This window comes from Cupressus sempervirens, chromosome 4 (assembly GCF_028749045.1).
Source record: "Cupressus sempervirens isolate cs-2001-9-10 chromosome 4, ASM2874904v1, whole genome shotgun sequence".
Lineage (NCBI taxonomy): Eukaryota > Viridiplantae > Streptophyta > Pinopsida > Cupressales > Cupressaceae > Cupressus > Cupressus sempervirens.
Window position 1 is genome coordinate 25,290,967 of NC_143121.1, and position 9,368 is coordinate 25,300,334.

The following is a 9,368-nucleotide window of genomic DNA, read 5'->3' on the forward strand; positions in this document are numbered from 1 at the left end:
GAAGTAGAGGTTGTGGAAGAAATGGTCAAAGGAATGCTAGTGCAGAAAGCTTAGGATGAGCAAGCAACCAAGAGGGAGCAATTACCTCTCAAAATAACTCTAGAGGTAAGAAGAATTACAACCCCAACAAGAGCAATGTTGAATGCTACTAATATCATAAGTATGGGCATTATGCAAGTGAATTTTGAAAGAAATAGGGTGGTTAGTCAAGGAAGAATGCTAAGGTGGTTGATGTGAACATGGGAAATGCAAATAATCCCACAGCCTTCATCAGGTGTAAATTGGTGAAGAAGGAAGCCCTGAGGTATGGTACCTGAATAGTAGAAGTAGCAGCCACATGAGTGGTAATGAAAGTTTATTTTCTTTCATTGATAAGACTTTTAAGTCTAAAATTAAGATGAAAAATAATGGAACCATTCCCATAGTGGGAAAAGGATCTAGTATGGTCTGCACCAAGCAAGGTGAGAAGAAAGAAATACAAAATGTGTATTTTTCCACCGATATGAAGTACAATTTGATGAGTGTTGGACAACTCATTCAAAATGGATACAAAGTGCTGATGGAAAATGACAAGTGTGTCATTCATGAGAAGGATGGGACTAATAGATTACTTGCAGTAGGCCAAATGAAAAAGAACTAGATGTTCCCATTGAGGATAGAAACATGTTTCTCTTCTCAAGTTAGTGTTGCACCTCCCAAGCATGCATGTACAACAATACATTAGTAATCAGCTCTTAGGAGCATGATTGAAGACCCCTCCAAGATTTGGCATCTCAAGTATGGACATCTTAGCTTTTTGGTTTAAATTTGTTGTCCAAGAAAAGAATGGTAGATGGCTTGTCAAGCATCGTAAACTCATATGACAAGTGTGAGACTTGCATATTGGGTAAGCAATTTTGGAAACTCTAGTAGGGCTAGAGCACCTTTATAATTTGTGCATTCTTATTTGGTAGGCCCTATGAAAACTACTTCTATTGGGGAGAGTACTTATTTTATGACATTCATAGATGATTTTAGTCATAGGACATGGGTGTATTTGTTGAAGAACAAATCTAAAGCATTTGATAAATTTGTTGAATTTAAAGCCCTAGCTGAAAAAGAATGTGGACATATGTAAAGGTCCTAGGTCAGATAGAGGAGGGGAGTATACCTCCAATATGTTTATAAATTTTTGTAGGAAAAATGGTATAAGAAAAGAGCTGACAGCCAGTTATACTTTGCAACAAAATGGAGTGGCTGAGAAGAAAAATAGGACCATTGTTGAAATGGAAAGAAACATGATGAAAGAAAAAGGGCTCCCAACTGAACATTAGGGAGAATTTGTAGCAACAATAATATATTTGATCAATAGGTGTCCTACAAAAATAGTTCATGACAAAATACCTCTTGAGGCTTGGTCAAGGAATAGATGGATAGTTGAACACTTGAGAGTGTTTAGATCTGTAGCATATGCAAATGTGCCTAAGGAACAAAGGAAAAAGCTGGATGACAAAGGTGTGAAGTGCATCTTCATAGAGTATAGCTCAGAATCAAAGGCCTATAGACTATATGATCCAATTGCCAAGAAGATCATCATTTCAAGAGATGTGGAATTTCTCAAAAATTAATCATGGGATGGCTTGGTAGATGAATCCTCAAGAACTTTAAGTAAAGTTCCTACTATTGAAGAGGAAGAAGATGACATTGGTGATCAGTGAGATGATGGAACAGCAAACATGGATTGCAAACAAAGGCAAAAAGGGAAGCAGCCCTTAACATGCCAAGCAATAGCTCCAAGAACATCAAGACAACCCCAAGCTAGTATACAAAATAGTAGCAGTAGCAATACTAAAAATTTAGATCCCACTCTCACCTCCTTATTGCCAAGAAAGACTAAGAGTGTAAGGGAGATATACCAAGATGAAAGGTATAATGAAGATTATGATGAGAGTGTAAATTTTACATTATTTTCTCATAGTGTTCCAATCTATTTTGAGAGAGTTGTGAATGATGAGAAATGGTGTAATGTCATGGATGAGGAAATAGATGTCATTGAAAGAAATGTGACATGGGAGTTAACTACTTTGCCTCCCAAGAAACAAGTAATTGGATTGAAATGGGTTTACAAGACCAAGTGCAATGTTGAAGGAAAAATATATAGGCATAAGGCACGATTAGTGGTCAAGGGGTACAAGCAATAGTATGGCAGAGATTATGATGAGACATATGCCCTAGTTGTAAGAATGAAAATTGTACATGTTATCATAGCAATTGCAGCCCAGCACAAATGGAAGGTATATCAAATGGATGTGAAGTCTATCTTCTTGAATGGTGCATTGAAAGAAGAAGTTTATGTGAAGCAGCCACCTAGTTATGAAGTTTTGGGTGAAGAACACAAAGTGTATATATTGAAGAATGCTCTATATGGGCTCCAGCAAGCTCCAGGGGCATGGTACAATAGGATTAACTCATATTTGATGAGCAATGGCTTTAGCAAAAGTGATGTTGAGCCCACACTTTACATCAAGCCAGAAAATGGTAACGTGTTGATTGTTGTCTTGTATGTTGATGACTTGATCTTCACTAGAAATGAAAATTTGCTAATTGGTGAGTTCAAAGAGGCCATGAAGAATGACTTTGAAATGACAAACCTTGGTCTCTTGAAGTACTTTCTAGGCATAGAATTAAAACAAATGCATGATGGCATATTCATCTCTCAAGGAAAATATGCAAGGTAGATTTTGGAGAGATTCAAAATGCAGAACAATAAGGCAGCCCTAACACCAATAGTAGTAGGTCTAAAGTTGAGCAAGGAAGATTGCAAAAAAAGTGTGAATCCAACACTATACAAGAGTATGGTTGAAATTTTGATGTATTTGACTGCAACTCGGCCAAACATGACGCATGCAGTAAGTTTGATTTCCAGATTTATGGAAACACCAAAGGATTCCCATTGGCAAGTAGGAAAGAGGATCCTAAGGTATGTGAATGGTACCAAGGGATTTGGGATTTCTTATACTACAAAAAATGATTTCGAGGTTGTTGGTTACATTGACAGTGATTGGGCTAGAACTTTGGATGATAGGAAGAGCACTTCTAGATATATGTTCCATATGGGATTGGGTGCTATTTCATGGGCATCCAAGAAGAAACCTATTATTTCTCAATCTATAGTAGAGGTTGAATACATAGCAGAAAATGTAGTAGCATGTCAAGCTATTTTGTTAAGAAAAATCTTGATAGATTTGAATGAAAGGAAAGAGGATGGAAAAGCAATTTACTATGACAACGTCTCCTCAATTGCATTGTCTACGAATCTAGTCTTTCATTGGAGAAGCAAGCCTATAAAGATTAGATATCACTTCATCAGAGAGTTGGTAGAGAATGGGGATATCAAGATCTAATTTTACAAGTCAAAGCAGTAGCTAGTAGACATTTTTACAAAGCCTTTAGGCATTGGAAATTTTGTGCACATCAAAGGGAGTCTTGGTGTAGCTAATTTAGATCAAGAGTGACCCTTGTTTTGTTTGACTCAGGACAAAGGGGGAGTGTGTAAATATTAAATGTGGTAGGTTTTCTCCTAGAGCCAAATTCCCACCTACCACCTTGACAGCCTTCAAAATGATCAAAAACATTAATGCATGATAGGTGATTTCAAATCTGGAAAAGAGGGGGAAAATTTTTTGAAGAGAGACAAAAGGAATGTATTAGTTTCATTCTATTAGATTTTTCAGTTGAAGAAGTGGAAGAGTTCCAAAAGATTAGAGCAGAGAAGGAAGTTGAGTAATAGATCAAGTTAAAGGTTAGAAGATAGAAGGAAGTTTTTTCTTGTGTCTGCAGTTTGTTGCCTGACTTTAAGTCACTCATTTTTTTGGCAATATTGGTCATATCAAGTCAGTATGGTATGATTTGTGTCTAGGTCTAAGTCCTTCATAGGTAGGCTATCCTTGTCGGGCTTCCCTTTCTCTTTCCCTCTCTTTTATAAACTGGGTGGGTTGGTTCAAAGTCTCTTCATATTGGGTAGGTTATAGAACCCAACCTGACAAGGATAACATGCTCCCAATGATGATCTTCTCAGATGGAATGATGATTGTGAAATTATGATCTCCAGGCATTTACAAGGAATTAGATGGAAGTTTCTCATATAACTAATACAATAGCAAATCTGGCATTAAATTTTCAGAAATTCACTCCATAAGATCAAGAAGATATTAAGTTGTGTTTCCAAATGATTGTAGATAAGGTAATCATAGTGTCATTATACCTTATCTGATATCATTTTACCCAAGGCTTGTGGTTCATTAGGTTGCAATAAATATTTGGTGTAATAGTATTGCCTTCAATATATGAATAGTGTTAATATAGAAGGAAAGAAATCTCAGTTCATGATTGCAGTGGTATATTTCATCTTGGAGTCTTTATTCTCAAAATTGTTTTAGTATAGTTGATCTTTAAGTGCATAATTTAGAGATCTAATGGAGAAGTTGCAAAGTATAATTCTTTGGAGGATCGACAATGTGAGTTCTAAACAAGGATATGAGTAATATACTGTGTTGATGAGCAGTGATCAAAAAATACATTGATTTAGTGACTGCGTCTTTGAGGAAGGTCTCAAGTTATGGCTCTGGTTTGAGCCCAAAGTTCATAGCACCAATGATGCACAATACAAGAGTTAGATGATTAAAAAGATATGGTCGATATGTCTAACCAAATGCTAATACAAGCTTGCAAGAGACCTGGCTATACAAAGGATGAATCAGCCTGAGTGTTTTGGGGAATGCAATTGAAGACCACAGAAGACCCACGGCCACGTGAAGAAGATTATGCTCTATTCATACACAATACACATTATACAAATGCATTAGACAAATTTTCGGAGCCACCAATGGAGGAATCATGCAATAGTGTCCACGGGTTGCTAAGGAACATGCACTTCGCATGATAATAACATACTAAGGAAGACGCCTCTGTTGCTTGAGGTCATGGAGAATTTTAATACCCAAATCTAAAGCTATAGTCATTAGCTCGTAGTTAGTGAAGTTATGGAGATCACAAAAGAAAATCTTAATGTTTCAAAGTCTTTCACATGTGAACAAGAGTTCAACATCTGCCTAGCTCTATTTGGAGAGTGAAGACAAAGTGCACGGGTTTTGATAGAGAAGACATGGTGGGAATGTTTGACCAAATGCCAATACTAGCCTAGGGATGTAGATGACCATATAGTTTGGCTTCTTCAACATCGATAGCATGAAAAATCACTAGCTGCAATTGAAGTTGGAAAAGCCCGAATCGAACTTCTTGATGAGGTGGGTTCAAAATATATTCATTTCTTGGAAAACCAATATGTTAAAACAGTTGCTTTGTGCCCAAATTGTTGCATAGATTTGCAATGGCATGTGAGAGATGGTGTTTGAATTTTCACATGATCGGTAGCTACCCCTTTTGGTACCTTACATCCCCACCAATAATCCTCAACTATGAGATACTATGTATGAGGCAGCTCTCATAGCTCTAGTCACAAATCCAGCATTCTATGAACAACTATTGTCAACAATTCAAACTTGGCCATCATCTATATATAGTGCATACATGGTCATTAATGCTATTGAACCACAGTTAAATGCAAGCTCTACAACTCCCACTTTGAGAGAGGCTCTAATCGATTTTTATGTCATTGATAAACAATATGAGAAGACTTTTGTAATATATGTAGATCTGAGGAAGCCTGGCATATTTGAATTTATCGAGGAGCACAATCTATATGATTTTTTTATTTGAAAAGAGTTGTAGTGTTACTTGTCCAGCAACAGAAGTTTATCCCACCATCTGATGTAGTTTCACAGTTGTTGGAATTTGGCAATGATAAGACACACAAATTATACCTGCATGAATATTTACATGCACTCTTTGAGAAAGATCCTAATGTAGGGGAAGAATTCCATGGCCTTTAGGTAGAGCTTTATGCAGAATATGATCCCAGATTGCTTCTCCCATTCCTCCACAATAGCCAATATTGTTCGCTTGACAAGGCTTATAAGATTTGTATCAGAAGAGGTCTTATAAAAGAGCAAGTATTTATTCTTGGGAGGATGGGAAATTCAAGGAAGGCTCTCGCACTTATCATAAATAAATTGGAAGATATGGAACAGGCTATAAAGTTTGTCACAATGCAACATGATGATGATCTATGGGAGGAGCTAATTAAGCAAAGCCTTGGCAATCCATAAATGGTTGGAATGTTACCAGAGCACACAATGGGTAATCTAGATCTACTTCATACTGTAAATATGGTACCAAATGGTTTGCATATTCCAAGGTTAAGGGATTGGCTTGTCAAAATTATCATAGATTATAGCATAGAAACTTCACTTCGGCATGGTTGCAATGACATTCTAAAGGCTGACTGTGTGAACCTACTAGTGAGATATTATTATGAGGCCTATCATGGTATTTACATTGGAATTAGGGAAGACAAGTTTAATGCAAATAAGCATCAAGTTAGAGATGACATAGGACTAAGAAATGGGAAGAGTACAGCAAAGAACTTAGAGTTCAAGAGCCATGGGGAGGTGTCAATTTGCAAGGTTAGATGAAGGGACTAATATATCACTTGTCACATGCCCTTTCAAATTTTGGAAGTTGAAATACTTTGTATTCCCATGAATGTGGTATGATTTTAAACTCTATATATACTGCTAAAGAGATGAAGGCAGGGTCAGGAAATTGTTGACATGAGGAGAGGTTGTAGAGTCAATCATGCTTGGTGTCAATTCTTTACTATCCATGTGGTTTTTCTTTTTCTACATATAGTCAGAGAGCTGGAGTAGGGAGAGGAGCACATTTAGTTTCTGTAATTTTTGTTTCTTGCATTTGGGGGGGGGGGGGGTTTCTATTCTATTTTTGTAATAGATTTGATACTGAGTTGTAAGTAATAATGATCAGAGCATCATTATTTTCTATGTTCATAATAAATAGAGATCTTTTGTTAAATCAAAGAGTTTAAAAGGGGTTTTTCTAATTATTCGCAATCAGAGAGTTGCATTAATTGATTTTGGGCATTATCTTACACCTTAGAATTGGATAAAAAATGTGTTGTGGATAAGAAGTGTTTGTAGCCATTTCTATTACAAGAACCAAAATAGATGTCCTTTTGTTCTAATTTCATTTACATTGCATTTGCATTTGCATTTATTGAATTCATATTGCATCACCAATGTCGAGGAGTCATAAGATGTGTGAGTTCTCAAATTTGGCTAAGTTTAGGATCTAAATTTTTCCTGAGTTCCTCTTTCGTTCTCAGGTTAAGAACGCACCTAGTTAGTTTAGGCAATAAAACAAATTCATTGCATATCATTTCATAAGGGAGTTGTACCTTCCAATTTAGAGGAAATCTGTCAATCTCATGATAGATTATCCAACTGTTGCCATCTAATTGTTCTTTCAGATTTGGGCATTTTGAGAGTTTATTTAAAAGGACAGTCTGTTTACTAACACAGTTGCACATGTTTCCTCTTGTCATCCTTTAAGTTTGTTGTTTATTGGATTTATCCTATGAAGTAGTGATTGCTCCAGGCATTGTTGTATGCAGCCATTAGAGCTACAAGTTTAAAACTTTAGGTTTTATCAATTTGCAGATTTTAGGGTTTTCTAGTTGAAGCTGAATGCTCCCATATTTTGTAATAGTTTTATCATATTTTAATAGAAAGCAAGCAAGTAAGCAGACATACTAAAATCTATTGTTCTTCTACTCTTCATTGCATAATATTTTGCATTTGATAAGTTCATATTTGAAAGCTTCGTACTTTGGCTCTCTATTTTTTAATGGTGGAAAAATATAGGTTGTAAGTTTAGTTTACAGCCCACTCGGTTTGGTCTTTACCAAGTCCTTTTTGTTTTCTTTCATTGATTTCTCTCTGTAGTTATTACTGAGCTCACTCAAAATCTTCTTCTATCAAGTACCACTTTGTAGTGGCTACCGAGCTCACTTGGAATCCTTTGCTGCTGAGCTCACTTGGCATCCTTTGTTGCTAAGCTCACTTAGCATATTCTTGTGCTAAGTTTCCCATTGTGTGTCAAGTTCACTCAACTTCCTCTTGTGTCAAGCTCACTTGGCACCGTCCTCCTATCACTCAGCATCCACTGGTGTCGAGTAAAACTATTACTCAGCATTACTGGTTGCTGAGAAAAAAATTTAGGGTTGTGATTTGATTTTTCACATATATAATTTATTAATTCAACCAACCATTGCATGTATTTTGCAATTTGTTGATTCTAAATTAACTTGGAAATCTCATTGATTTCTCTTAGTGCATAATAGCAACATCAATCTTCAAGATGAAATAGGGGAAAATTTGCTACCAGAATGATGTTAACCATTAAATTTTTGGAGGCCCTTGATGGTTACATTTTGACTTTTTACAGGCTGATTTTCTCTTTCAGTATTGTGATATTGCTATCAATATTTGACATGGGTCAATGAGTTTGACTCAAAATCACTACTCATGAAACATGGGTCAATGAATTTGACTCAAAATCACATAGTTAAATCCTGATAGCAATATCGCAATTTGACTTGCTGTGGAAATTATCTTCTTTTTGTATTGTCAAACATTAAATTTTTGGAGGTTTTCTAATGTTGGGGTTACTATTTTGATTTCAAATTGTTTAGATAAGGTTGGGTCTATGGTGTTGTCTATGTTATATCAAAACTATAATTTTCTTACTTTTATTAATTAAACTTAAATTTAGAGTGCAATTCTACGCTGATTTTTAATTTAACTATTAAACTCCTGATATTGGCATTTTGATGTCGGCATAGACATTGGTCAGATCTACTCAGGGGGGCTTTCTAAAAAATAGAATGGGTAGTCATTGAGATTTTTTAAGAATATCAAAAGTGAGCACTCCCATGAATTTTTTTAAGTTTATTTCAGCTTAAAAAATTTAACTCATTAATTTCAGAAAGCTTGTGGTTCCATGAAATTTAGAGTAAAGACTAGCCTAAGATTTTAAATTTTTTAGTTAGTTTTGGTGGGAGAATGATAAGAAATTGTAACACATGGCAAGAAGTTTCTCTATGCTTGTGGGGCTATTTCAAGACCCACCCCATTTTCACTCGTTCAAATTTAGAGGGCTAAAAAATTGGAGCTCTCCAAAAAAACCTTTAGCACCTCAATAAAATTTATCATGGGACTTCTCCCTCCACAAAATTAAACTCCAAGCCCTTTCCATAGAACCCCTACCCAATGTTGGTCTTTTTCAATTATTTAGGTAGTGGTTCTTATCATTGATGTATTGTTATATTATTATTTTTACTATTGCTTCTTGATGCAAGTCAATTTTTTATTCAAAAAATTATTTTCTTTGCACTTATTTATTAAATGTGATTT

At 35.7% G+C, this 9,368-nt stretch overlaps 1 pseudogene; it reads left to right on the forward strand.

Moving 5' to 3' along the window:
• Positions 1–239: 239 nt before the first annotated feature.
• LOC149559759 (vacuolar protein sorting-associated protein 41 homolog) lies at positions 240–6,572 on the forward strand (annotated as a pseudogene).
• The last annotated feature ends 2,796 nt before the right edge of the window (positions 6,573–9,368 follow it).